Source organism: Pongo abelii, chromosome 3 (genome assembly GCF_028885655.2).
Source record: "Pongo abelii isolate AG06213 chromosome 3, NHGRI_mPonAbe1-v2.0_pri, whole genome shotgun sequence".
In the NCBI taxonomy this organism is placed as follows: domain Eukaryota; kingdom Metazoa; phylum Chordata; class Mammalia; order Primates; family Hominidae; genus Pongo; species Pongo abelii.
The window spans coordinates 100794586-100821878 of NC_071988.2; the positions used below are offsets into that span (position 1 = coordinate 100794586).

At 36.7% G+C, this 27293-nt stretch overlaps 1 long non-coding RNA gene across 1 annotated transcript in view; it reads left to right on the forward strand.

Moving 5' to 3' along the window:
- LOC112133097 (uncharacterized) overlaps positions 1–6702 on the forward strand; it is a 78679-nt gene extending 71977 nt beyond the window's left edge. The window contains exon 4 of the long non-coding RNA XR_002914764.2: positions 5383–6702. This is a non-coding gene — a long non-coding RNA (uncharacterized LOC112133097). The remainder of the gene's footprint in view (positions 1–5382) is intronic.
- The last annotated feature ends 20591 nt before the right edge of the window (positions 6703–27293 follow it).

Here is a 27293-nt window from a genome sequence, read left to right on the forward strand (position 1 = left end):
TACTTTCTTTCCCTATTTGAATGCAAAACATTGCAAAAAAGAATTCAAACTAGTTTAACAGGGCAGGTAGCTCCCATACCCACATTGATAATTGGATCAAGTTGCCTGAGTAATATACAAGTATAACAATACCCAGCAGAAATGATGGTGTGGAAGGAGGATGGCTCTCATAGAAAGGGAACACTATTCCTGGAAAAACAAAAAGGAGCCGAGCCGTTGTAACATTGAAGTCCACCATGTACACAATTCTCATGTAATCCTTTCAAAACTTTTAAAAGCAAATATTTTTATTTTATTAAAGATTATTATTTTCGCTTTTTCTTTTTTCTTTTTTGAGACAGTGTTTTGCTCTTGTTGCCCAGAATGGAGTGCAATGGCACGATCTCGGCTCACCACAACCTCTGCCTTCTGGGTTCAAGCGATTCTCCTGCCTCAGCCTCCCCAGTAGCTGGGATTACAGGCATGCACCACCACGCCCAGCTAATTCTGTATTTTTAGCAGAGTCGGGGTTTCGCCATGTTGGTCAGGCTGGTCTCCAACTCCCGACCTCAGATGATCCGCCCGCCTCTGCCTCCCAAAGTGCTGGATTACAGGCGTGAGCCACCGCGCCCGGCTATTTTCATTTTATACATTTGAAAATTTCTTTCTTCCACACATGATACTCTGCTGACTTTCTGTACGTAAGGTACAATATGACTGGTAATTTCACCAGTTTAGCTTTATCTTTGACTCTATTAGAGCTACAAATCCTTCCACAAATGGCTAAATACTGAGGACATCTTGAATAGAATTTGTAGACCCGTACCTCACTTGAACTCTAAAACCTGCTTGTGTCTTTCATTTGGTTCTCCTACTTTGAAATTTGACCTCAACCTCTGCCCCAAATCATTATCTCAGTTTGGGTCCCTCACATGTAGATGTGCAGGCTGCCAACTGCCCAACTGGTAGAATGCCATTCTCCAAATGAATGGAGGCCCCTGGGGTTGTAAAATGTGGAGGATCCTTCTCAGACTTGTACATCATTCTAACCATTTCTGCTGTACTAGGCCTTTCCAGCCTACTCCATTTTTCAGTCTCCTCTCTTCCATTGTCCAGACTAACTACTTCCAAAGTTGAGATATTTTCTTGTCCTCCTCAGAAAGATGGGTATTTTATATAATAAGATGAATTAATTGGATATGAAGACATGCAGGATTTCTTGCCTAATACACAATGGACTCTGAAAGCCAAGATGGTATCCTCTAATATCACCTTCCCAATTATTTAACTGCACCATCTAATTGTGGCCACCTGGTTAAACTGACATCTTTTTCTTGCCTTTGCCCAACCATGGCTCAGCTGTGTAGACTAGGTGTTTGCTATCACTTAGGGCTTGCCATAAATTCTATCCTCAAGCTCCAGCTAAGGAACTAGTGAATTACCACGTGTGTGGAAGGGACTAGCACATACACATCAATGATGACAATGACATTTAGAAATGGGTCATTTTCCCCTTTCTCAATAAAGATAGTCTTTGTGGATTTAAATCATTAATGCTGTTTTTTCCCCTCAGCATTATGTTACCATAAAAATATTGAAGTGTAACAAATGATTTGCTTATCTACTACTATTAATGAAATGGTTGGAAAGAGCTTAGAAACAGTTTTCTGCTTTTATTTAGCTGAAAAAAAAAACAGTTTCTATAGCTTCCTTTTTATGCAAATGAAGATGCCTACTCTTTTTGCAGACGTTATTATGGAAGGATATCATTGATCATGTCCTCAGGGTAATAAATAATTACTCTACTAACGTATTGCTCTGAAAGAAACTGACATGAAGTAGTTTCAAATTAACCACTGCTAATTGCATGCATTGTTTCATACTTATTACTGCAATCTGATTAACATGCTACTGAATAGAACAGGCAGGAAAGGTTCTTTCTGCTCTATTTTAACTTGTTTTAGCTAAAAACTTGGCTAAATGTGAAATTTACAGAGTTAGAAGGTTAAATCTAGTGCTGCGGAAAACAGGGTCACTGTGGTATAATGAGCTTGACCACTGCCAGAATTTTTATTTTATGAATTTATGTTTGAGAAATTGACATATTTTTAGATTTCCAATAGGAAAAAATGTTCTTTATTATATGCACAATCTGTTATAGATTAAAACACTAAATCTCTGATATGACGTTTCTTCAGTAAACTCTTCAACATAAGAAAAACAGTGCCCCTTTTCAATGTAAAATGAAACCTGTAAGAATAAAAACATCTCAATTTTGGCCTTGTTACTAAATTTGCCATAAAAAAATCTAAATTACTATAAAATGGAACTTTAAAAATGGTGTATATTTGCTATTATAATTGTTATTCCTACTTATCTTCCCAAGATAAATGGGATGATATAGAAAGACAAGTGAAATTGTTATGCTTATAAATGTAGAGTTAATCAGTTACACTAGTGAGCATTTTTATCATAGCTATCCTGTGCCTCTGTCCTAAGTTTAAGGGCAAATTATATACTGAAAATGATATTTTGATAAAAGTTGCAAATCTACATTTTATGTACCTTTATTATGCACTTATGCATCAGTCTCCATGCAGCAAATGCACATGTTGTTCTATGCGGTTTACAGTTACTGACTCATTTAATTTTAAATGACCCGATGGTACTATTAATATCCCTATTTTAATAGATGAGAAAACTGAGGCACAGAGAGGTTAAGTAATTTTCTCAAGGTTTCAGAGCTAATATTTAATACATGGTGGAGCTAGAATTCAAGCCCATGGTGTCTGGCTCTAAAAACCATGCACTTAGGACTGGGCGTGGTGGCTCATGCTTGTAATCCCAGCACTTTGGGAGGCCGAGGCGGGCAGATACCTGAGGTCAGGAGTTTGAGACCAGCCTGACCAACATGGAGAAACCCTGTCTCTACTAAAAATACAAAATTAGCTGGGCGCATTGGCGCATGCCTGTAATCCAAGTTACTCAGGAGGCTGAGGCAGGAGAATCGCTTGAACCCGGGAGGCAGAGGTTGTGGTGAGCTGAGCTCACACCATTGCACTCCAGCCTGGGCAACAAGAGTGAAACTCCCTCTCAAAAAACAAAACAAAACAAAAATGAAAACAAAAAACATGCTCATTACTGATATACTATGCTGTCTCAGCATATGGACCTGGAAGATGCATTATATTGATAGATAGGGTAAAATGTATGTTTTTGGAGGGTGGCATTGAAACTGATTCTTATGTTGTTATAACTTTGAAGTGTTGGCCTGAGCTCTGACTTATAGCTGATACTGTTCCCCAGCTGCACACAGCTGATGTGTCTATGGCCTTCTGGTCCTTCCTTGGATCCCTGTGTCCATCCTCCATTCTATGGCCCAGAGTTTACTCAGCACCCTGAACCCTAGAAGTTCACTTATAATTACTGGTTGGCTGTAGCCTCCTCATACTGACCCGGGCTGTACACATGTCTTTCCAGCTCTGAGTTTAATGACCTCACATTGGTGGCTTGGAATCAGCCAGGGCAAAAGTCTTTACAGCATGGAAACCAGCAAATGCCTTCTCCCCTGTCCCTCGCCTCATCACTTTGGCAATCTAGTTACTCACACAACACTGCCTATGATCTACTACCATTCATATCCCAGGATAGGCATACCCTGAACATGGAGATTTTCATATATTTTTACTGTGTGTCCCCATATTGCATTATAATGTTAACATTCATGGTTCTAAGCCCTTCCTGGACACCAAACAACAACAAAAAAATGGCAGAGTCTCAGCAGTATAGCAGCAGTGGCAAAATATGACATGTGCTTTCCCTTACAATTCTGCATTTATTGCAAACATTACTAATCACTCGTGACATGACAGAGCCTGGCCCCAGACCCAAAATCCTCATCAACATAGCCCTCAAAATTCTCGACAGCCACTGCCAACCACTCAGATTTGGTACATGAGATGAAATTATTTACTGTCCCTCTTAGAATCAGAAATTCTCATTTCTCCCTAGGATATTCCCACTCTGTATTATTTATAACACTTCCCTAAGTTATAGAAAGATTTCTAAAAACGATGACCATGAAAGAAAACTTGTTAAGTTGTCCCCAAAATTTAAATATTTAGAGCATAAGATCCATCCGCTATTCTGGCTGATAAAATCAGTTATGCAATACTCTACAAAGTACTTTGGCATTTGTAATTTTCCTAAGGACTCCATGCTCATGTATTGATATTCACCCATAATTAAATATATATGTTTGATATCAATATTCCTTTGTTAGTCAATGGAAATATATGAGTTCATTGTTCATTGAAACCAGCTCAATGGAAATATTCTTTGACTTGGTGATTAAAAGAAAGGAAATTTGTCTTGCTACAGATGTCAAAATTGTATCATTAAAACATTTTCTGAATATAGAACAGAGTAAGAAAAAGTTTAAAATGTTACTTATTATTTTTTCATCCTCCTCTTTTCTACCTCAAGCTCAAATTTTTAGAAACAATTCCCTTAATTTGTTCTAGTTTCAAAAAGAGAATTGCAGGGATATATGGAGATACATTTATAGAGTTTGAGTAGTTTAGAGGTATGTTTAAAGGGGAGCATTAATCTATCAATACAGTGAAAAAACATCTATAAGTGATGAGATTTTATGGCTTATATCTGATATAAATAAGCTCACTTAATATCTACACATATAGTGAAGACTACTCATAATCTCAAGAAATTACTATCCAGACATGTGAAAATGGTATATCCACTTGCAAAATTCCCAAATAACATGAAGAATGCATAAATGCAAATTGAGAGGTTTACAACAATAGCTGTCAGAGGAAAATCTGAGCTAATTGGTGAAAGTTGTTAGAGGCAAGGTTCTGAAGCATGAATGAGAATTGGATGAATGAGAAATAAAATAGAGGGAATGTGAGAAGGTCTTCATGAGCAAAGGCTCCAAAGAAGGATGGTGCAAATCTTATTTAATGGAAAAGCACATCAGAATAGGGGGATTTGCAATGAGGGTAGTGGTCATAAAGAGTAGGTGACTTTGAATGTCAAAACAAAAGAATTGGTTTTTATTTGGAATTGTGTATCGTTTCATTCTATGAGGCCATTATATTTTTATCTCATGTTTTATAGGCAGAAGTATACTAATCTTTATATGAACCCTTGCAGAGCAAGGGTAAGCTTCTTATCTAATGTTACAGGAGTTGTGAAACAAGCACAGGATTAAGACTTAGAAAGCGTGGATTTGAATTCTGGGGCTGCCGCTTACTAATGGATGATTTTTGCATGTTGCTTGACCTCTCTGAATCTTAGTTTCTTTATGAAGATCATAATACATAGCTGTTGAGATTGGAGAGCAGAGATAGTCAGGATTAATCATGCTTCTTTCTTCCACTCCAGTTTTGAAACCAATGGAGAGATCAACACAAGCTTTGGAGAGGAGATCAAAATATCTGCTTCACTGGCAGGAGTTTTGGATTGCTGAACAAGGTTCAGATCTGTGGCATAATCAGGCTTCCTAATGCTGAACCAAAGTGGTTGTTGTATCTGGTAGTTGTCACCTGAGAGCTGACTGACCTGTTTCAAGCATATGTGAGATGCCTTCTGGAAATGCCCGGAAACATATAGCTAATGGGATGAGACAGTTCAAGGTTGAACTTCAGCAAGAGCAAGTGGGATAAAGGGCAAAAAGCAGCACATTCCTTTCAAAATGTCCCCATTTTAAACTGCAGGCTAGAGTAGACAATGGAAATATGTGACACATAAAGAAGCTGGTGAGATTATTAAGCAGAGGGCCTTGTGGGGAGCACTAAAGAGTGGGCAAGAGAAACTTCTCAGACGTGGTGATTCTAGAATTGAAAAATCATAGACTCTTTCTCTTCTCTCTCCTTTAAGAGCTTCCAGATGAATTCTTGGATCTGGCTACTGAGCAAATATATGAATAATAAACTAGGATCAGCTGGGTATAAGAGGTTTCCACCAGAGGTCCAAGAAAACCAATGTTTTTAAGCATCTATTGGGCAACTATCATAAACAATCAGCAAGATGTTTAAACAGTTGATTCTGCTGGCGGCCCAACCAGTTTTTAACTGTATCACGAAAACTGGCCTGGGGGTACAGTCTGAGATTATTCCAGCCCTGCTTTTACACTGCCAGAAATTCCCTTTCTGTTACAAATTTCTACCCCAGAGAGGTTTGCATATTTTTGGCATTTTCACTGTGCATCAGTGAATCAGCTAGCCTACGGGCCAAGGAGAGGGGAAAAAAATCCCAAATAAAACTCAACCCAGTTAGGATGTCTTCTTCTATTTTTCAGTAGGGAAAAATACAGCTGGACTCAGTGACTTCAGTCAAAAGCAAACATTACTAGTTGCTTCATTTTTCTAATTTTTATTTTTGACTCTCAAGTTTTGGAGGGCATAATAAAGACATAGCCTCAGCAAAGTCACTTAGAAGATTGAGTTTGTTATTTTGCAAAGCTTGGGTAGTGACACTTCTGCAAAATGCACAAGCACATGAGCAGAGAGATGTGTGAATTCAGGAAAGCAGCCAAATGCACATCAGAGCTGAGGAATGTCACAGTGAAATGAAGAAAACTTGTAAACACCTATCAGTATTTTTAGGTAGAAAATGTTCTAACATATTGCCAATGGGTGCTGCCTGTGTGTTCCTTCCCCTAAGCTTTAAACTCAACTGATACTAAAGGTGATTTGAAAACAATGAAAAATGACAGCTTTATTAATCTAGATGATGTGTGTGTGAGAGAGTGTGTGTGTGTGTGTGCACGCGAACATGCACATGATGTGTGACTTCTGCATGTATAGACTGTGCATTTTTACTGTGGGCCTTGCACAGACGAGGGAGCCCTCTACTGATTGGAAATTGTACTAGATGTAAACTATAGAGGGATGCTTTCAGTGCATTGCTCATGTATCCTCCAAAATCCAGACATTTTGCTTATTTATTTTTCAAATTATGACAGCAGATGCTTTATTTTTGGAAAGGAACTAGAGATGTCAGTCATCATATGCATACAAGTATATGTAATTCCTTCTATCTAAGGCAAAATTCTTTGATTAAAAATATCTACACCCAGTCTTCAACCTTTTAATATAAAGATGATTGTAACACAATTAAACCACAAATGTCTACATGACTGTGATGAGAATGTGTGACAGAGATTATAACCGCGTTTATCTATTATCATGGTTTATCACACATTATTTTTTCCCTTATGCGTGTATTTCTTATTTTATACATTTTTTTCTCAGAGCATAAAGACAATTTTAGGGGTGACAATTTGAACTAATTCATGTGGACAAGTTTGTATGTGCTATATTTTCATATGCATATTTAAATCATATTATTAAGTCCTGTGTACAGGCAAGATTAATGTTTAGTTGCTTTTGAGTTTAGATACCTGACTTTTAACCTCATGTCTTTATAAAATAATTATAGTTCAACTTTTCAATCATTTAAATCAATGGATAAAAGTAAAATATGACTGGGTGCACTGGCTCACACATATAATCCCAACACTTTGGGAGGCTGAGGCAGGAAGATCGCTTGAGTCCGGGAGTCCAAGACCAGCTTGGGCAACATGCCAAAATCCCAGGTCTACAAAAAATACACCCAGGTGTGGTGGTGCATGCCTGTAGTCTCAGCTACTTGGGGGTGGAGGGGGGAGGATGGTTTTAGCCCAGGAGGTGGAGGTTGCAGTGAGCCGAGATTACACCATTGCACTGCAGCCTGGGCGATAGAGTGAGACTCTGTCTCAATAAATAAATAAATAGAAATATTGTTCACTTATTTTCAACATGACTGGCCTAATCCTATTATGGGATAGTCTCTCTTACCCTAAACATGTTTTTTAATAGATTGTTTATTATTAGAGTGCCAATTATTCTGATTTTTAACAAAGAATTTACATTTTTCTTGGAAGTTAGCTTAAACGTTTATTAGTTTTATATATAAATTTTACAAGAGAGCATTTATTAAATCAATTCTTTTTAGAATTAAACTCAGTTTGAGTCTCATTCTGTACATAACCTTAACCCTAACCCTAGTTGAAGGCACTGTGTGTTGTTAAACAGCTACACCTGGAATTAACATGGCAGCATAGCTGACTGGGACATGAGAGTGACACAGCTTTAACATCTGCCATCTTTTGACCACCAGCATTAATTTTGTTTCTACATCCAATGTCCTCATCCCTCACCAATCTGTCACTCTTTCTGCGGTTCCAACATTACAGAATAGCCATTGCCTTTATTTCATTGAGGATAAAACACATAATGTCAACCTAGGATGATCAATTTACTCTGCCATTAACAGCCACCATTTATGAAATGCCTACTGTGTGCCAATCCCTTTTCAAAAAAATGACCCAAACCTTAGAAATCTGCATGGGAAATGTCACTATTCCAGTTTTTCGGTTGGTATTCTTTTTGTTTGCAAATGACAAATTGTATTCAAACAAAGTTAAGCAGAAGAAGGGGACTTTATTACAAAGACACTGGAGTATCTCATATAATCCCAAAGGTCAGGTATTGCTTTCTCAAATGACATGTCCTAATAGCTTCGCTGAGGTTTCATTTATTTCTTACTATGAGTTCACTGAAAGTTAGGTGTGGATAAAAGTATCAGTCATTATTTCTGAGTATTAAACTACAATGATTTTTGGATATGGCTAATTTCTAATATCTCTAATTTTAATTTTGTTTAAGAGAGAAAATCCTTTTTTGCTGATTTTTCTCTAATGTTTTTCACACATATTTGAGTAAAAATAAATGCCAAATCAGTTTATATACCAGCTAAAGAGTTTCATAAACTTGCTACATAGCTTGTAATGCTTTCAAACTAAAGGAGTAGGCAATAATCAACTATAATAAGTGCTATAGAGTTTCACATTTAGTTTTTATTTCTGTCACTTGTCTATGATTCCACAACAAAGCTCTGGCAATGGTCTGTGGTATCCCCAGTTCCTTCCCCTTGTGGCTGAAGAGCTGGTCAGTGCAGTGACTGGGGAAGTGACCACAGAAGGAGGGCTGGCAGGATTGCCACAGCGGCGGCTACGGTGCCTGTCCTCATAGTTTAAGCATGTCTCTATGTTGCTGATGGAAAAAGTGGTGATTCTCTGAATGTAAATGCTCCCAATCTAGTTTAATTTGCCACCATCACTGGAATCTCCCTTTCATTCTAGCTTGTCTACTGGACTCTGCTTTGAGATTCTGCTCTGGTCTCCAGCTTTGCATAGGAATGTCCTGTATGTTAAACCTGAATAACAATAATTCTGTGTATTGATGGACAACTTACATTATTAGCATGCAGCGCTGGGATTAGAATATTAGGTGGTGAGATCAAGGATAAGGTGAGATAAGATCATTTAGGATATCTGGTTTCTCTACATTACTGAGAAGGTCATTAGGGACAGGGATGGGAAAGGTTGAGTTGGCTATGCATTTCACTTACAGTAAAGACCTGCTTTAGTTAGACTGCTCTCCTATCACTAGATAAAAATGAGATCCTGTTGTATGATTGTTGGGGAGTATGTGCCATTCACATAGCCTATGTATATAGCATTCCTTAGAACATAACCCCAAATACAGTGCAATGCCCTAGAACTGCTGTTACTTGAGTTTGCCTAATAATAGAGATGGATCATGCAGGGTCTGTGCTCTGTTCAATGATCAGAAATGGATACATAAAATTTGGGCGCAGATATAAAATTTGTACAGGCAGAGGAAATTTAATCAAGCCTGAAAAAGAAATGATTACATGTTACTTTTTGGAAGGAATCATTTAGTATGCTACATTTCCAATGAGTTAATTTAACTGTCTGGGGAAAAAATTCCATGAAATATTATGCTCACGTACACTCACCAAAGGAAGAGTATTATTTTAATTTGGAAGCTGTTACTCTTCTTCATATATAATCACTAGGTGAGCAAACTGATTCTTTCATATCATACAGTTGGCAACCGAATAAAAACAGGCAGTTACCCTGTAGGTACGTTTTCAGCACATTTCGTCTCGTGATAGGATTGAGTTCTAATGCTTTCCCTTTGTTCTTCATAATGGTGTAATTTTTGCAATATATTTCAAAGTGCAGGACTTTCCAAACCTTGTAGCTGAAGGCCTTGAAAGCATACTGTCTCAGGGGGTCATTGGACTGAAAACATGGTTCTGGTTAGCGAGCACAGCCAGCACAGGGGTGAAATGCATTCTGCCCAGAGAAGGCCTGGGCTGAGCCATTCGGTTGAACATGTCTCAGTTCTAGTCACCTTCCCAGTCTAGGAATGACAAAAATACCTTTTAATCATACAGCCAGTTTGGTCTCACTAAATTCTGCTGTAAACTCCATGTATTGCTTCTGGAAATCTCTTAGACAATCTATTAACTCTTGAAGCCTGATTTCATTTCCTGGACACTGATTCCCTTGAAAACCTGATGTCTCTTGAAATTTAAATATATAAAGAATAAACTTACAACATGACAAATGTATAAAAAATAAACTTACAATGGAGATGCTTTTAAGAATAAAGAAGGTAATGCTGATAAATCATTACCTTCAGTGCCTGAAATATAAAAAGTACTCCTAAGACATCATTATTGCCATGACTCTTCTGGGTTTATTATTCAAGAGAAATTTTGTCAACCGTCCTTAAATCCTAGATAGAGTACACATCAGTGCTAAATAAATTTAACTACTCTAGGTGTCAGCATAGATAATCATATAATGATATGAAAATTTAAAATTCAAAGTTAGCAATTATTTTTCCATATGATTTAAGGAGTTAATGGATGATTGTGAACTTGGTCATCTGTTTAACTCAAGTGTTTCAGTATGTAGGGTACCCTACAGAGATTAAGACTTGGGTCCCATGATTTGGAGTCAGAAACCTGAATTCAATTCCAGTTCTTCCATTTAGTAGCCATATGTTTCAAAGTGATTCACAATTGCTACAACATCCATATTCTCTAACTCTTCCTAAATACTCTTCTTTGACAAGAACTCTGCAAAGCCATTTCATATACAGAAAGAAGAACAAAAGTTAAGAACATAGAATTTAGCATCAGACAGAACTGGTTGGGTCCCATTTTTAACACTCACTAGCTATGTGACCTTGGACAACTTCCCAAGCCTCTAAAACTCAGTTTCTTCCTCTGGATACTAAAATTAAAAATAGTATTAATCTTATAGTTGGCTGTGAAGATAAGATCAATTATAGATGAATGCTCATAGCACAGTGCTTGCAACATGCTACATTTTGAAAAATTACTAATTTATTTTATTATTTTCTCATCACTAAAATTGAAATAATTGTATCTTCTTTGTCTACGCTATAGGTTGTTTTGAGTATCAAATGAGGCAATGTGGTATATAAAACTATACATATAAAAAGGAAATTTATAAATGATTTTCTTGAATTTTCTTGGGCAGAAACATACTTGGAAAACAGTGCCAAATGCTAAGGCTTAGAAAATGTTTTGCCAGAAGATATGTTAATCTTAAGGTTCTCTTCTGTCTACTACTTTAACAGTAAGAAAGTAAAACTGGGACAGTAGTTACTCTTACAAAGCTATCACTCTCTGTCAACGACAAAGCTACATTGTCCTAAGTCAATAAAGTAACATTTATTGATGTCATATATACAAAATCACCATCTCAATTAATTTTTTCTTTTTCAATTAATAAATGAGACACTGTATTTTGTTGTTGTTCTTATTATTCTCCAAATAGGAAACCTTTAGTTTCTTAATATTTTATCTCCCTTAAGATTCCCTGAAAATTAAAAAAAATGAAAAAAACTATTAACCCAGTGGTAAATATTCATTAAAACATATATACCTAGAAATGGGATTCTTTTCATAGACAGGTTTCTATGTTTTTTGTATTCTCCTAGGCAGCTTTCCAGATTTTCATTCTTGAATTGATAATCTAAGGTCTGATCACCGTAAAGAATTGTGTTAACGCTGTATTAGAGTCTTAAAATAGTTTGGAGAAATTTAAAATATATATCTGTATAAAGTTACTATGCAGATGCCACTTCTATCTTCCAAAAGTCTCAAACTTCTTGATGCAAATAAAAAAGTGCATAATATTTTAATATAGGTTCATATTGATTTTATGAGACTCCTCTGAAAATATTTAGTACATTTATTGATATGGAATTTAAATTCAGGCTTTTTTTTCATTATACTGGCCAATTGAATGGAATTTCATCCAGACTGAAATATTCAAACAAATAAACATGCACACAAAAAGACGTAAGTAAAGTAGATATAATGATAGAATTAAAATTAACATCCTCTCATTCCTGGATTAACCGTTAAATGGGAATATTTTCCAAGAATCTATCATTAATTCTCTTCTGTTTTCAATAATGCATTCCATGAGGGAGATTGCATCCAATCCTTTTATTTTAAATTCTACTCTTACTCCAAGTTATTTTCCATTTTCTACCTTTCTTTTGAGGTTCATGTTTATATTTTCTAGTACCCACCAGAAAATTGTACCTGTGTGTTCTGAATAACCATATTTGAACTATCTTATTTACTCTTTGTCATGTGCCTGTTTCTTTATATTTCCTATACTATTGAGTGTTCCATTATCTGCCTAACTCTCCAAAGTAGAAATCTAAGATAATTTATCAGCTTTTATCCCCACCAACTTCTACATCTAAACATGTCACAGCACTGTCCACTTTATCACTGAAATAGCTGTTTTAGTCCAGTTTCTAAGCTTTATCTCCTCCTCTTGGTGTGATGAGGAGGAGGATGGTCTCAGGCTTTGATGGACCAAGATCTATTGCCTCAAGGACAGGGCAGTAGTAAATTTTTAAAGAGATTTGTAGGGGATCAGCTCCTTTTCTGAGAGACCAGCTTGCTGGGGACCAGTCTTGGACAAGTGACCTTTTATTATTCAAATATTATTGGATATTGTTCTAGTCACAGTTATTGAATACAAAAAGTGACTCTTTTACTGCCCTGCTATCTGTCTTTGTTTCAACCATCATTCCCCTCCAATATAGCTACCTTTGTCAAAGTCATGCTCTTAAAATACATAAGTGCTCATATTACATATTCAAATCCTTCCATAAGGCCCCATTGCTCATTGAAATCCAAATCCTTATGTGACCAACAAGGATTTTAATGACCAGGCCTCACTCCACAGACTTAGGCTTACAATTATTCCCATGACAATTTTTATATTCTATGCAATACATTTCATTTGGTATTGTCTTCTTACACTCAGTTTTAAGTTGACAAATTCTCACTGATTCTCTAAGATTTTGCCTAAATATTTCTGTGAAGCTTTTCTTGACATTCTTTTTCTACATTTCCCTCTGGAGTTGTACAATGACACAGCCTTGTTTGTGTGTGTTTATCGTACATATATTTATAATTGTAATTGTTCCCTTATAGATTTGCATTTGCTACTAAGTTGGCTGTAAGCTCTTTCAGGAATTTTGCCATTTATGTCTTTGAAGCCCTGTACTTAGCCAGTCACACAGTAATTAGTCAATATCTGTTTTAAATGAATGAATGAGTGAATGAACAGGAAATGAAGTAGGCCATGCACTTGAACTAGAAGATGAACCCTCTTCTGTGGTTCACCAATATCTACACCCTGCATGAAAACTTTTTGAGTATTGGGAACATAAAACTAAACCAAACATTTTTCTCAAAAAGGAGTATTTCTCACAGAAGTGAAGATGGGAGCAATGGACACTGGAGACTTCCAGAGGGAAGACGGGTGAGGGCAGAAGGACTGCTTATTGGATGCTGTGCTCACTTCCTGGGTGATGGGATCATCTCTACCCCAAAATTCAGCATCATAGTGTTCCCATGTGACAGACCTCCATATGCACCTCCTGAATTTGAAATAAAAGTTGAAAATATTTTTTAAATAGTGTTTCTCCATCAATTGCTTGTCCATGTAGACATTGATTGTATTAAACACACTAGTGAAATGGGTTTTGATTTGTACACTCTTCTAAGGTAGTCAGACTCATTGTTTTTGTAGTTGGTAAGAATAAACTTTAAATTTCCTCCTTATAATAGCATTTTACATGCAGAAATTATAATTTATCTGGGAATACATTTCTTACATCATTCAGCATTGATTCTCCCCCATATAAATTTTGGCTGAATTTTGTTTTCAGCAATGGGATTCATAAAGAACTGTTCAAAGCTACAGAGAACAGTAGGTTCAAGCTACGAAATAAATGAAAGATTATAGGGGGATGAGGTGTATATATGTGTATGAAGTGTGTGTGTATGTATATGTATGTGTAGTATGTATAGTTTTATTCTGATGTTCTACTTTGAAACATAAAAACTTCTTGTAAAGCATCTTTTTTGGACTAAACAGAATTTCATCACCTCTGCTGGAAAACTAGAAAGTTACATCTTTTGCATATTCATTTAGGCTGTGATAAATTAGTTTTGGTTATTGTTACTTCATTATTTTTCATAATTCTCCTACCCTCAATTTATTCAATTCAATCTCAGAGCTATAGCTTCTGGTACTTGACTATAAAATTATATATATGTCACAGAGGCAAAAAGATATTACCCACAAGTGCTTAAAAAATAGATCCTAAACTTTAACACTTGTCAGAAGTATTAGCACTTATCAAATTGTGCATTGCTGTTTAAATAAGGCACTTGTGTCTGTGTCCCTGTAATATGAATGTTACTTGACCCAGAAAACTATTCCTCCTGGAAAACATGTACAATATCTGCCAAAAAGGCACTTGGATACTTTGTTGTGACAAGACTTATTTCCTCTCTTGGGCAAGATTTGAAACCAGAGCCAGGAGCATTTGTACTAGTTAATAATTCCCAGACAAATTTTTGGATAAGACATGAAGAATTAGCCTCAGCCTCAGCCCATTTCCATTTGGCTAATTTTCTTGCACCTGTTAAAATTGTTCTGCATGCTGAATGGCCTTTATACTCTCCAGATAGTTTGTCTCAGGCCGCAGAATCTAGAGTCTATGCATGATTAAAACATTGATAAGTCCTGCCAGAGTGCTAGGCTTTATTTTTCAGTGCTCTTGGTGCAGAAACCATAAACTGGACTGAATGCTTAGAGGTAAAAGGTGTGAATCTTTTGTTATGGTGGGTGTTGCTCTAATAAAATAAAACTCTGAGTCTCTGATATAACTCTACTTTATTCTTCTAATGGCTGCTGTAATAGGAATGAGTTACAAATGATGACAAATAATAGAAAGTTTGACCAAGAGTAGTATAAAAAGAGAAGGGTTTATTTTTCCCACATGACCAGATATTGAGGGGTAGGCAGTCCAGGCTGACACAACAGACTCTGAAATCTCTTTCGCTGTGTAATCCTAACATCTTGTCTTTTGTCCTCATGCTTTTCAGATCGTGGTCACCAGATGGCTGTTGCCCTTCCAGGCTTCCAGCTCCTGTGTTCCAGACTGAAGAAGAGGAACAGAAAAAGGGTCAGACATCTTTCTCCTAGTGCAGCTTTGTTTGATTAGGAAGAGACAATTCCCCTCTGTCCCCCTTGAGATTTCTGCTTGCATCTCATTGACCTGAACTGTGACACCTAGCTATTTCTGTTTCACTCTCTAACAAATGTAGAAAGTGTTAGTAAGGAAGACTGGAGTAGCATACTTAGAAATGGCAACAAGCAGTGCCTCCCACAGCTGCACAACATCCCAGTTTGTCAGAATCTTCCATGTGCTCCTTCAGACCTACTCTCTGCCCTTCTCACTCTGCTCTCTACTCTGGAGGCTGATCTCCAGGGCTACATTCCACAGGCCACCATGCTTTCCCAGGCCAAGTTCTTTAGAAATAGATCCTGAGGTGGGGATTTGAGTACACATGACGTATTGAGAGAGTGCTCCCAGGAGCAACCTTCAGGGGAGTGAGGGAGGCAGACATGGAATGAAAAGGAGCTATGAAAAATGTGGTTCCAGGTGAAATCTAGCTTTGGCATGATCCCATGGAAAGCTCTGGAGTGTAAATTCTGATGCAGAGTCTTTTCCAACTTGGGACAAGGAAACAGGGACTTTGCAGCACCTCTCCAGTCAGTCCTGGGCCATTGGTCCCTAGATGGGGAAAGAATATATAATTCCCAGGCACCTCCAGGTAAGGGGACCTCAGTCACCTAAGGGCAAGCCTTCTGAGAAGGATGCAGGTGTAAGTCTATAGCAGAAGCACCTGCAGCAACTGAGGAATGAGCACACCAACCATCTCATTGAGAGGGATCTCAGGGCTCTGGGCTGCATAACAACAGCTTCTATCTGTGCTTTCTGGCTTCCGCTAACCTTGGCCAATGGAGAGCTAGAACAGGCCATGCAAGCATTTCCCTTAACTCGCTCCCTGCTGGGTTTCTTTCCAAGGATTCTTGGACATGAGAGGAAATGTCGTTTCATGAATGTTAAACTAATTTGACTTAACTTATAAAAGATATGAGGCATATCAGAATACTTGAGCTAAATAACAAAAGATCATCAAGTAAAGAGTAAATCATGGTCTTTCATGGAAAAGAAAATTTATTTAGAATTTGTTCTATTCACAGTTATTGAATACAGAAAAACTCCAAGCAGATATAAGTTTGAGTATTTCACTTTTTAAAAATTGATTTTTTTAGTAAAAATCTGGAAAATAAAGGTTTTCCTAAATCGTAAAAAATTTCAAATAAACCAAGTAACAAACATGACATTATTTTAAAATATGTAGAAGTAAGAAGCACATGGAAACCTTTACATGACTGTGAAGAGAAGAATCAGATACAAATTATCCCCCAAATAATTTCTCTACAGACTATTTTTTTGACATTGTATATCAAGTGTGGTCTTGAATTAAAGAGAAATTTGAAAAAGAAATAGCTGTATACTACATTTTATAATTTTCTTTATAATATTCCAGTGTTTAAAAATTTTAAAGTCAAACTTAAATACTCTGTGAACCTAGTTATTGCTTTAAGAGGAAGTGAAATTGCTGCATAGGTGATAGTGACTCATATGATACATTTAAAATGTTTTGCAATAAATTCTATGATAATCATGCATCCAATTCTACCCTATTGCAATGAATAAACATAATTTGTAAAATTCATGGTTAATTTCTGAATATAAGGAATGCTTTTAAAATGTCATTAAAAAATCCCAAGTGTTACTTTGCTAACAAAATGAAGTTTCTCTAAATGGAAACGTATTAAAACAAGCCATCAAAGAGCCACAATGTTCCAAGAAAGAATGGTTAATCTGTAATTGCTGTAAATATTGCCAAATTATGTGAAAATAGTGATTACAACTACATAATTGGTGATTTTGCTGAAATGAAAGTAAACATAAATTTATTAAAAACATGTATTTGTGAATTATGTATCTTCATTTTATTATTTGTTAGAGCACAGCAGGCCTAAAGAGAACATTCAGAAAAGCACAATAATAATTAAATTAAGCTCTCTTGATATTTTACTGGCTTGCAGTCATATAAAAATGCATAGTTTTATGCATACATATGCATTTGTATATACATTGATCTTGTTGCTATTAAGGTATATGTATCAAGATAAGAGAACAGGACATGTTTTATTTATGAGTTATTTGCCTTATTTACAACCGTTAAACATTAGACATGTCTTCCATGGAATACTATGCAGCCATAAAAAAGGATGAGTTCGTGTCCTTTGTAGGGACATGGATGAAGCTGGAAACCATCATTCTCAGCAAACTATCGCAAGAACAGAAAACCAAACACTGCATGTTCTCACTCATAGGTTGGAATTGAACAATGAGAACACTTGGACACAGGATGGGGAACATCACACACCGGGGCCTGTCGTGGAGTGGGGGGAGGAGGGAGGGATAACTTTAGGAGATATACCTAATGTAAATGATGAGTTAATGGGTGCAGCACACCAACATGGCACATGTATACATATATAACAAACCTGCACATTGTGCACATGTACCCTAGAACTTAAAGTATAATAATAATTAAAAAAAAAAAAGGACAAAGAAAGACATCTATGTCAGGCAGCCCGCATAAGAGATGACTCTGCTATGCGATTGCATGTCCACAATCATCTTGGGAATCATGGCCGAGGTGAAATCAATGTCAGCCAAGGACAGGCTGAAGAGGAAGAAGTATATGTGGGTGTGGAGGTGGGAGTCAGAGCTGACAGCCAGGATGATGAGCAGGTTCCCCAGCACCGTGACCAGGTACATGGACAAAGACAGCCAAGCGAGGACAGGCTGCAGTTCTGAATCCTCTGAGAGTCTCAGGAGAAGGAATTCTGAGACACCTGTGAGATTCTGTGGTTCTGTGTGACTTGGACACCTTGAGAAGAAAAGAGGATTGGAAAAAATAAAAAATAAAAACCAGCCCTTAATGCTGTGTGTATATTTTGGATACAAGCAATTCACAAGGAATATTTTCACACTTGAGGACCATCCACCGTCAACAATATTTCTCAGTTGTGACAAACCCAAAAATCTCACAATGATTACATGATTTACACTTTTGCTATTCAACTCTTTCTGTACGTACATACTTTAGATAAAATCCACTGAAGAATGTTAGAAGACCAAAACGTAACATGTAACAAATCCATGATCTCAGTAAAATGTGGCCTACTCTTTTCAGAAAAAATAAAATATGATAAAAAATTAGATGTGTCTTATGTCATTTCCCATTTGCTGTTTTGCTCCAGTCGCCCAAATGAGAGCACCTGCCTCTTTATATATTCAAGAAAAATTATAAATAGTTATCCCCTGAGGACATTTTGTGTGGTTTTAGCCATTTCAGAAAATTTTATGTTCAGTCCACAGTGATTTAAAGATTTTTGGTTTAGGACTTAAAGTTGTTAAGTTTCCTCTATTTGAAAAGTATAAATCATGGAAATAATACTATATAGGTTCAGAGCAAAGACTTTAAAGACAAATCTGGGTTTAAAACTTGATCTCATCAATATTATCTAAGATGTGAGCAAGTTAATTAATATTTTTTGACTATAATTCCAGTTCTAAATTCAAGACAATTTAATTACTTCATTGGGTTTTTGCCTTTAGCTCAGTAAATAGTTGTATGGTGACTGTTATTAATGTCATGTCAACAAGGCACATGGCTGGATAGCACACACATCAGACTTGCTGGAGCAGCATTCTAAGATGGGACTCTGGTTGTCTATGCATTCTCAGGCAGACACAGAGGACTAGTCGAGCCAGACTTCCAACCCTGGAAGAAAGACTAGTCCCTCTGTTCAGGGAAGTTCTTAAGCAGGAAAATTACAGAACCCTCCATCAATTCCCTAGCTTAAGCAGGGGCTGGGATGCAATAGCAGTATGATTGTGGAGGAATCTTGTCTCCAGCCTCATCTTTCTAGCAAGTGAGTGCACATGTTTGGAGGATGGAGCACCAGCCTCCTCGACACTATGCAATTAGGGGGCTGCAGTCCCAGGCACATAGTGGAGCTGAATGACAAGGGAAGCTTACTGCAGGGTTTGCTACTTCCGCTTTTATGTTGCAGGAAGCTCTATCTCCTCCTCTGGTGTGATGAGGAGGATGATGGTCCCAGGCTTTGCTGGACCAAGATCTGTTTCCTCAAGGACAGGGCAGTAGTAAATTTTTTAGGAGATTTGTAGGGGATCAGCTTCTTTTCTGAGAGGCCAGCTTGCTGGGGACCAGTCTTGGACAAGTGACCTTTTATTATTCAAATATTATTGGATATATACCCAAAGGAAAATAAATCACTCTACCAGAAAAACTTACACACCCATATGTTCATCACTGCACCATTCATGATAGCAAAGACATGGAAACATACGTGCCCATCAATGGTGAATTGGAAAAAGAAAATGTGGCACATATACACCATGAAATACCAGGCAGCTATATAAAAGAATGAAGTCATATCCTTTGCAGCAACGTGGATGCAGCTGGAGGTCATTATCCTAAGTGAACTAATCCAGAAACAAAAACCAAATACTAAATGTTCTCACAAGTGGTCGCTAAACATTGAGTACACATGGACTTAAAGATAGACACTGTGGCCTACAAGTCGGAGGAGGGTGGGAAAAGAGAAAGGTTTGAAAAACTACCTATTGAGTATTGTGCTTGATATCTGGGTGACATGTTCAGTTGTAACCCAAGCCTCAGCATCACACAGTATACCTTTGAAACAAACCTACACATGTGCCACCAAACCTAAAATAAAAGTTGGAAAAAATATTTAATACGTGTATATAATTTATATGTGTATATATAACATGAGTATTTAATATGTGTATATAATTTATATGTGTATATTTAATATGTGTATATAATTTTAATTATGATAAAATGAGTTTATATTTTCATTGACTACTGCTTCCATTTTGGACTACCTAAGCTTGAATAGTAATTCACTTATAATCTTCTATATAAGTGTGTATGTGGAAGAAGCTTGTTTAATATAGAGCTACATTTTATTCTAATCTATAAGAGATCTTTAAAAGCAAAATCCAGTTTGTAAGTACGTGTATTTTTAATGACAAGGGAAAAGAGGTCACAAATCATTACAATTAAAAATGTCAATATAAAGAAAGGAAGGTGGTAAAATGTTTTGGTATAAGAATTTATGACTGAATAAAGAATTACCCTAAAAAGCTGTATTTTGAGATAGGTAAATGATCTGATCATGGCTTTCACTTTATTATTCTCTCTCTATGTGAGAACTCTGTACAACAAATTTATCATGCAGACAAACGCAAAAAAAAAATCACTTAAGTAGCTGATCTTTCATGTGCCAAAATTCCACCCCAAATTGCAGATATAAACCCTTGCCAACAAGAGTTTATTTTTAAGACTCGGACAGTCTGTTCACTGTGGCAATTCTAGCAGGCTCCATCAAACCACTAATGACATAGAAGAGAAATGAGAAAGAATCGACTTGGAGTAACTTAATGATACTACATTGTAAACCAATGTCAAGCATGCACTGTTCCCTTAGAGATATTAATAAAGTTGATTGAAGAATATATGTGCTCTAGTTCTATGAGACTCCAAAAGAGATTCCTATTGCTAATTTTTTCCTTTAGCATGTGAAATTGTTAGTCAGCATGTTCTTGCAAGGACAAAAGTTAGATTTTTGTTGTAGGATACTCAGTTTTCTTCCTCCCCCGAAAATGTTAATTTTAGTGCTTCAAGGAATATAGAATTAAGGTTGGTAATTTGCTTCTTTATGAGACTTGGGTACATGGTCTCACAGCCTATCATAGATCAGGGGAATAGATCAGGCGAATTCTCTTATCCCTGCCACAATTGAATGCTATTCCTGGAGCAATACAGTCTCCCCTTGGGCAAGGCAGAACTGATTTGACATTATCTCGGAATAATCAATTTTACACATCCAAGCATAACGTTTGCTCCCTTGGTCTGTTTTAGTCTACTGAAAAAGTCTGGGGGATTCTGACAGTCTTGGATAGGTGAATATAAGCAGATTGACCAGGGGCTAGAACTTAACACTATTCTTAATAATTTGTCATGACCCACATGTTTCCCTCCCAGCTTTTGTGTACTATCTTCTCACTGGCTCAAGCTTGCTTTATTCCATACAAGTTAAGGAATGTTGACATTTTGTGCTGTTTTTTTCAATTTAGAGTTTCTGATCCTGACCACTGCTGAGCTTTCCTACACCTCATAAGCTAAGCTTTTCCCTTTAAGCTCTGGCCCTGATTTTGACCTCACTACTCCAGTCTTGTCAATGCTCGTTTGTAATGACTATTCCCTGTTGAGCCACACAGACGGCACACCTCCATTGTGGGCTCTTATTATTTACAATATTTCAGTTTCTCATTCAGATAAGTTTTAGTAAGTTATAAAATGCTTACGAGAGTTAGGTAAATATACAAGTAGGGAAGAAATGAGGCCCAGAAATTTTCTTCTTTTTCCCCCACAAACCCTTCTTACACTATCAGAAGTGGAGTAGGCTTAAGATCCAGAAAACAATCCTACATGGTCTCTAAACAAATAATGTTTGGTAGCAAATAAATGCTAGAAATTTTTATTTCAATAATTATTGTTAAGCGTAAAGTATACTTGTTTTAAAGCATAGGCAGGTATAACAGTTACTTTTCCATCTTTATAATTAACCATTACATTCAAGTACACTCTACACTGAATAATATTGCGGGATCTGGCCAGCAGCCCGCAAGGCAACGGGGCTCTCTCTTTGTTCCCAGGCAGATTGGCAGGTTGAGAAAAAAAAGACACACACAAGATAGTGAAAGCTGGGTCCAGGGGGGTCACCGCCTTCTCGTCCTGCAGTGCCAACAATGCACTGGATATACCAGCATTTATTATTAAGTTTAGTGAGGGCGGGGGTAGGTTAGTTAGTAGAGATTTAGGGTCATTTGATTGTGAGGTGAGATGGTCACATGGGGATGAAGTAATTCTTTAACATAACATTTGTATGTAGAAGTACAGTACATTTGTATCTAGAAGTACAGTATACAGAGATAAGAATTTACAGTATAGTGTGTGCATCAGTAATTTCTAACAGAGCCTTAAAACAGAAACACAATCTTTCCATAACCTATGATTAGTAAGATAATAATCAGCAGTAACAATTGCAACAAAAGCTCATTACAAACAATCCATGGAAACAGGACGTGAAGCTAGACAACCGGTTAGACCAGAAATTCTCAGAAGGGAGTATGCTTTAACCCTAAAGAGGCCTAGAAGAGCCGCAGCAAGATGAGGGCGTTTATAGCCCTATCTTATCCATATGGACAGGCGCCCCCCATGCATCCATTTATAGGCTCTCCACAAGGGTCGCATTCCATTCCCAGATCTATGAACATCTGCTTTTCTGGGATAGGCATCTTGGTGATGTGAAACCTCCCTGACTGCACGTCCATTCATAGGCTCTCTGCAGGGGGAAGCACGTCACCCGCTGTTGGCTCGTTCTGGCAGCCCAACCTGGCATTGTCTTTACACAATCCTGCATGCAATTTTGTATTTACAATAATCAGGAGCATTTCATCTTTTATTCCGTAGCAATAGTTTCAGGGGGTATCCCTACAGAACAAGAAGTCATTTCAAACAGTAGGTGCATGAGACAGAAAAGGCAAGTTAAAATGGGATAGGGAACAGTTACTTTCTAGTGTTATCTGTAGGTTAGCATGGAGCCACAGGCCCAAAGAGAGGCTTCTGAAAACAAAAAACAAAAAACAAAAAACAATGTGTTGCAAACACTTAAAGGAAATTTGTATTATTCTGACAGAAGACACCCATATTGAATTCCTAAAGAAATTTCAAACATGGTACTACAAAAAAAAAAAAAAAAAAAAAAAAGAAACCAGACTTTTCTACTTGAAATAGTAAGTGAAAAAGAAAAAATGGATGAAAACCATATGAGAGGCTTAGGATTATATAATGGAAACAGACTAATTCTCTTGAGAATGGACAAGTTCCTATTAAAGATCAGTTTAAAGAATAATTCTGGGTGCATTACTATACCCACTATGCCTTATATCAACACATAATATGGTGGCTAGTATATTAAAGTTTATTATGTGTTTTTGCTTTTAGCTTCTCAATTAATTTTAATAGACTATGTGAACTTCACAATTCTGCCCCCCATTTTATTTTTTAGTTGAATAAAGTGAGACCTAGAGAGCTATCAAGAAGTTAACCCTCAAACAGGCTTATATTAAAAGCCAAAACTTGATCTCTTGACTATTGACTCTAGAACTTATGACTCATTCCTTTACCCTTTTTACTTCATCACAGCTACTTTATACAATGTTGTCATGAACCATGAAAATTAGAAACGACTTTACAGATCTAAGGTGTCCAAACTTTCTTCCAAAGCAGGGTAACTCTGCAACTCTGCCTGTGGTCCTGCCCCAGGATTAGAATTATTTTCATCCCATTGTTGAAGTGCTCTAAATCATTACAAGATTCTTTCATATAAGAAAGCAAAATTTTACATAGAGCATATCCTGGTAAACCAAGTAATAACTAATGTAGTCTAAACACAATGCCTTTAGGATTTGAGTTTTTAAAATAGTCTTAAGACTAACCTCAAGAATAGTTCTACTCTACAACAAATAGAGTTATGGCAAAATTTCTTATCTGTGGTGAAATTGAATGAAAGACAGAGACACATCAAGACCAAGATTCAAATCTTAGCTTCACCCTATGTGAGTTCTTACTCAATTTTTTTAATCTAAAATGAGAACGTAACACCTTTTCCAGGGTTATTGTGAACATTGATTAATATATGTGCAAAGAGGACACTTTAGGAAACAACTATTCTTAGTCATGGCTAATGACTTCTACTCACAACAACCTTATACAATAGAACATGAATTTTCTAGTTAGGAACTATTGTTTCTGTAACCAATCTTTTGATGAACTACCTCACAGTTTATTAGGATTCCAACAATTTATTTTTGTTTCTTGAGAAACTCAGAAAATACTTAACAAAGTTAATGAAAGAAGAAATAAATGGATTAGTGGAAACCTACATATTTACTTGCATCGGAGAAGGTTTTCACTCGGTATATGCATAAAATATGTTTTCCCATCCCAAATGTTTTCATATTGGCATTCAGGAAAGGGAACATTTGAGGTATGGTAGGGTGGCCTATTGCTGAAGGCTTTTCATCTCTTTTTTGTTGTTTTCCCTTTTCCACTCTAAGGTCTTCACCCCACTGAACAAGTGAAATTGCCTGCAAGTTAGTAAATGTGTGTGTTCTTGAATGATTTTAAATTGAGAATCTTGGTAATTAAGGTTTGGGCATAGGAAGACATTTAAGCATCACAATCATTCCATAATACTACTATTTCAGTTTATTTTGTTCCCTTAGGTCTTATTTTTTCCTAAAATAATAGGTCTAGTTGACTGTATTTATGATATCTAATTATAATTCTATGTAGGCAAGGCAAGCCTATGATGAGCTCACAATAAAAAAGTGTTCATTTTAAGCAAACAAATGAACTCTAATTGCTGCAACATGTCCCTGGTTTATGAGTGTCATTGACAACAGGATAGGCCAAAATTATACAATTTATATATTTGTGTGCCCTCATTAAAATCATGAGAAACATTAATGTGTATAAATGGTAGAGATTTCCAAATCTAAAATTATGCTAAATATCCAATGTGGTCTAAATTGTGCAGATTGGAACTACGACATATATTTTTATGACTCTGGAGGTATAATTTATGAACATTGTTACAGTTTTTAATGGAGTGAAAATGAAGTCAAATTAAACTTCTTCCTGATGACATTAAAGCTCCAATCACAACACATAGACTAATAAATGTTACTTTTTAGGTAGTGACTGTCCCATCAAAGCCTCTTTAATTTGAGTGAAATTGTAATAGGGAATGTTTTTGACACTAAAGAAAATCAGAGTATACCAGCACTATATAGAACACACATTTTGTTCAACATTTAAATTTTTAGCTTCTAGTTTATGCAAGGTGCTGTATTCATTGCTGGGCAATATATACAATGTAATGAGGCAAAGTTTGAAATTTAAGGGATTCACAAACTACTAAGGTGCCATCAGTTGTGAGAGGCACCATTATTTCATGTAACACAGAGTAGAAGAAAAACAAAACAAAACGCTGCCAAGTAATTATAAGGTATCACTGCATTCACTGAAAGATGCACGTCAATTTCAAATATGTTTTAGTGTAAAAATCTGTTTATCCTAGAATTCATGAAATATGGTGGTTGAGAACTCAAATATAAACTATGCTTTATTAAGAGCTGTAACAAAGATGCAACATGTCCTGAAAACACGGAAGGAAATATTGATTTTGACCAGAAGATCAAAGAGAAAACAAGTATGTGAATCTTTGAAAGAAGGCTAGAGTTTAGCCTTATGCAAAAAGGGCGGATAGAAGAACAACACTCTCATAAGAGGGAATGAATGCTTAAAAGTTTGGAGAACCACAAGAATCATGTAAAAGTGAACAATAAGCCACATGAGAAATACTAAGAAACAAGTGAAACAGGTGACAAATTGGAAGTTTTGACTGAGGTGTTCATATACAATAGAATACTGAACCAGATGAAACATTTCCAAGGATTTGGCTGAAAACCAATTATCTGACTCTTTTGAACTTCTCAGTGTGTCACATTGTAAAAGCATTGAAAAATAAAAGTGGGAAAATTAGACAGAAGGATTTCTTGAGAGAAACCTGCATTGGTGGATCTCTCCCTCTTCCATTATTACTTCTTCACATCAATTTAGTAAGAATTTCAATGGGGGGGCCACTCAGAGGCTTTAATGTGTGTATCCTGTCATCAGGGATATGTCAGACTGCAACCGAACTCTGGCCCCGTGGTCTTTGCAGCAAAATGGGAGTTACAGCTCCACTTACAGCTAGTCAGATATATGCAGATTTGAAGGACTGGCCATGGAAACTAAAGTAGGTTAGTTGCTTTGAAAGGGATTGTACCCAAGATGGTAGTCTTACATACTGAGTGAACCTCCAGCTGTGAGAGATTATGTGGGAACACTGGGAGCTGAAAGAAATTTGGGGGACGCAGCTGGGGGAGAGGACTTGCTCCCATGGTTAAATGCATTCAGAGAGGTTTAATATGAGGAAGAAATAGTAAACATTGGCCAGGACCAGAAAACATGAAGCCATCTTATTTTAGCATTGGTCAATGAGACTTCCCTTACCCTCTCTCTCTCCTTCCATACTCCAGTTTTCCACCTTGGCATGGTCAGAAACAGCAGTTGACTAGTGAAGGAGGAAATGAATGAACAAAAAGGAAGATCTCTCTTTTCTACAGCAAGCAGTAGTTTCTCACAGGATCCAGCATAGGTAAAGAAAAGAGATTTGACTTTACATTAGCTTTTGAGCTTTGATTCATCTGTTTTACTGGCAAATTTAGTCACAGAATTTAGATTATGCATGTAACTTAAAAGGAGTAAAAGAAAGAAAAAATCCAACAGGAAGAAAAAGATCGTGAAGTTGTCTAAGTTTGCATCTAGGAGCAGGGGAAGGAGTACACATACCAAACAGGTTTAACGGGATGGTGAAAGATTAAAAAGTAAGTTACTTTTGTAATTGTATTTCATTAATTCTTTTCAACATATAGGTTACTCAAGACAAAAAGAGGAGTTTGGATGAAATGGCATAGGGCTGACTACTGGACTAAGAATTCTGGATTTTATTCTGCAAGCTGGTGGAGAGACATCAAAGGGTTTTGAACAGGAGGCTAACAGGATTACATCTCTGTGTTACAGACATTAGTTCTTTGCATAAAAGTATGTGCTCCCTTATATTATACACTTACAGAGGGCTGGCTTTG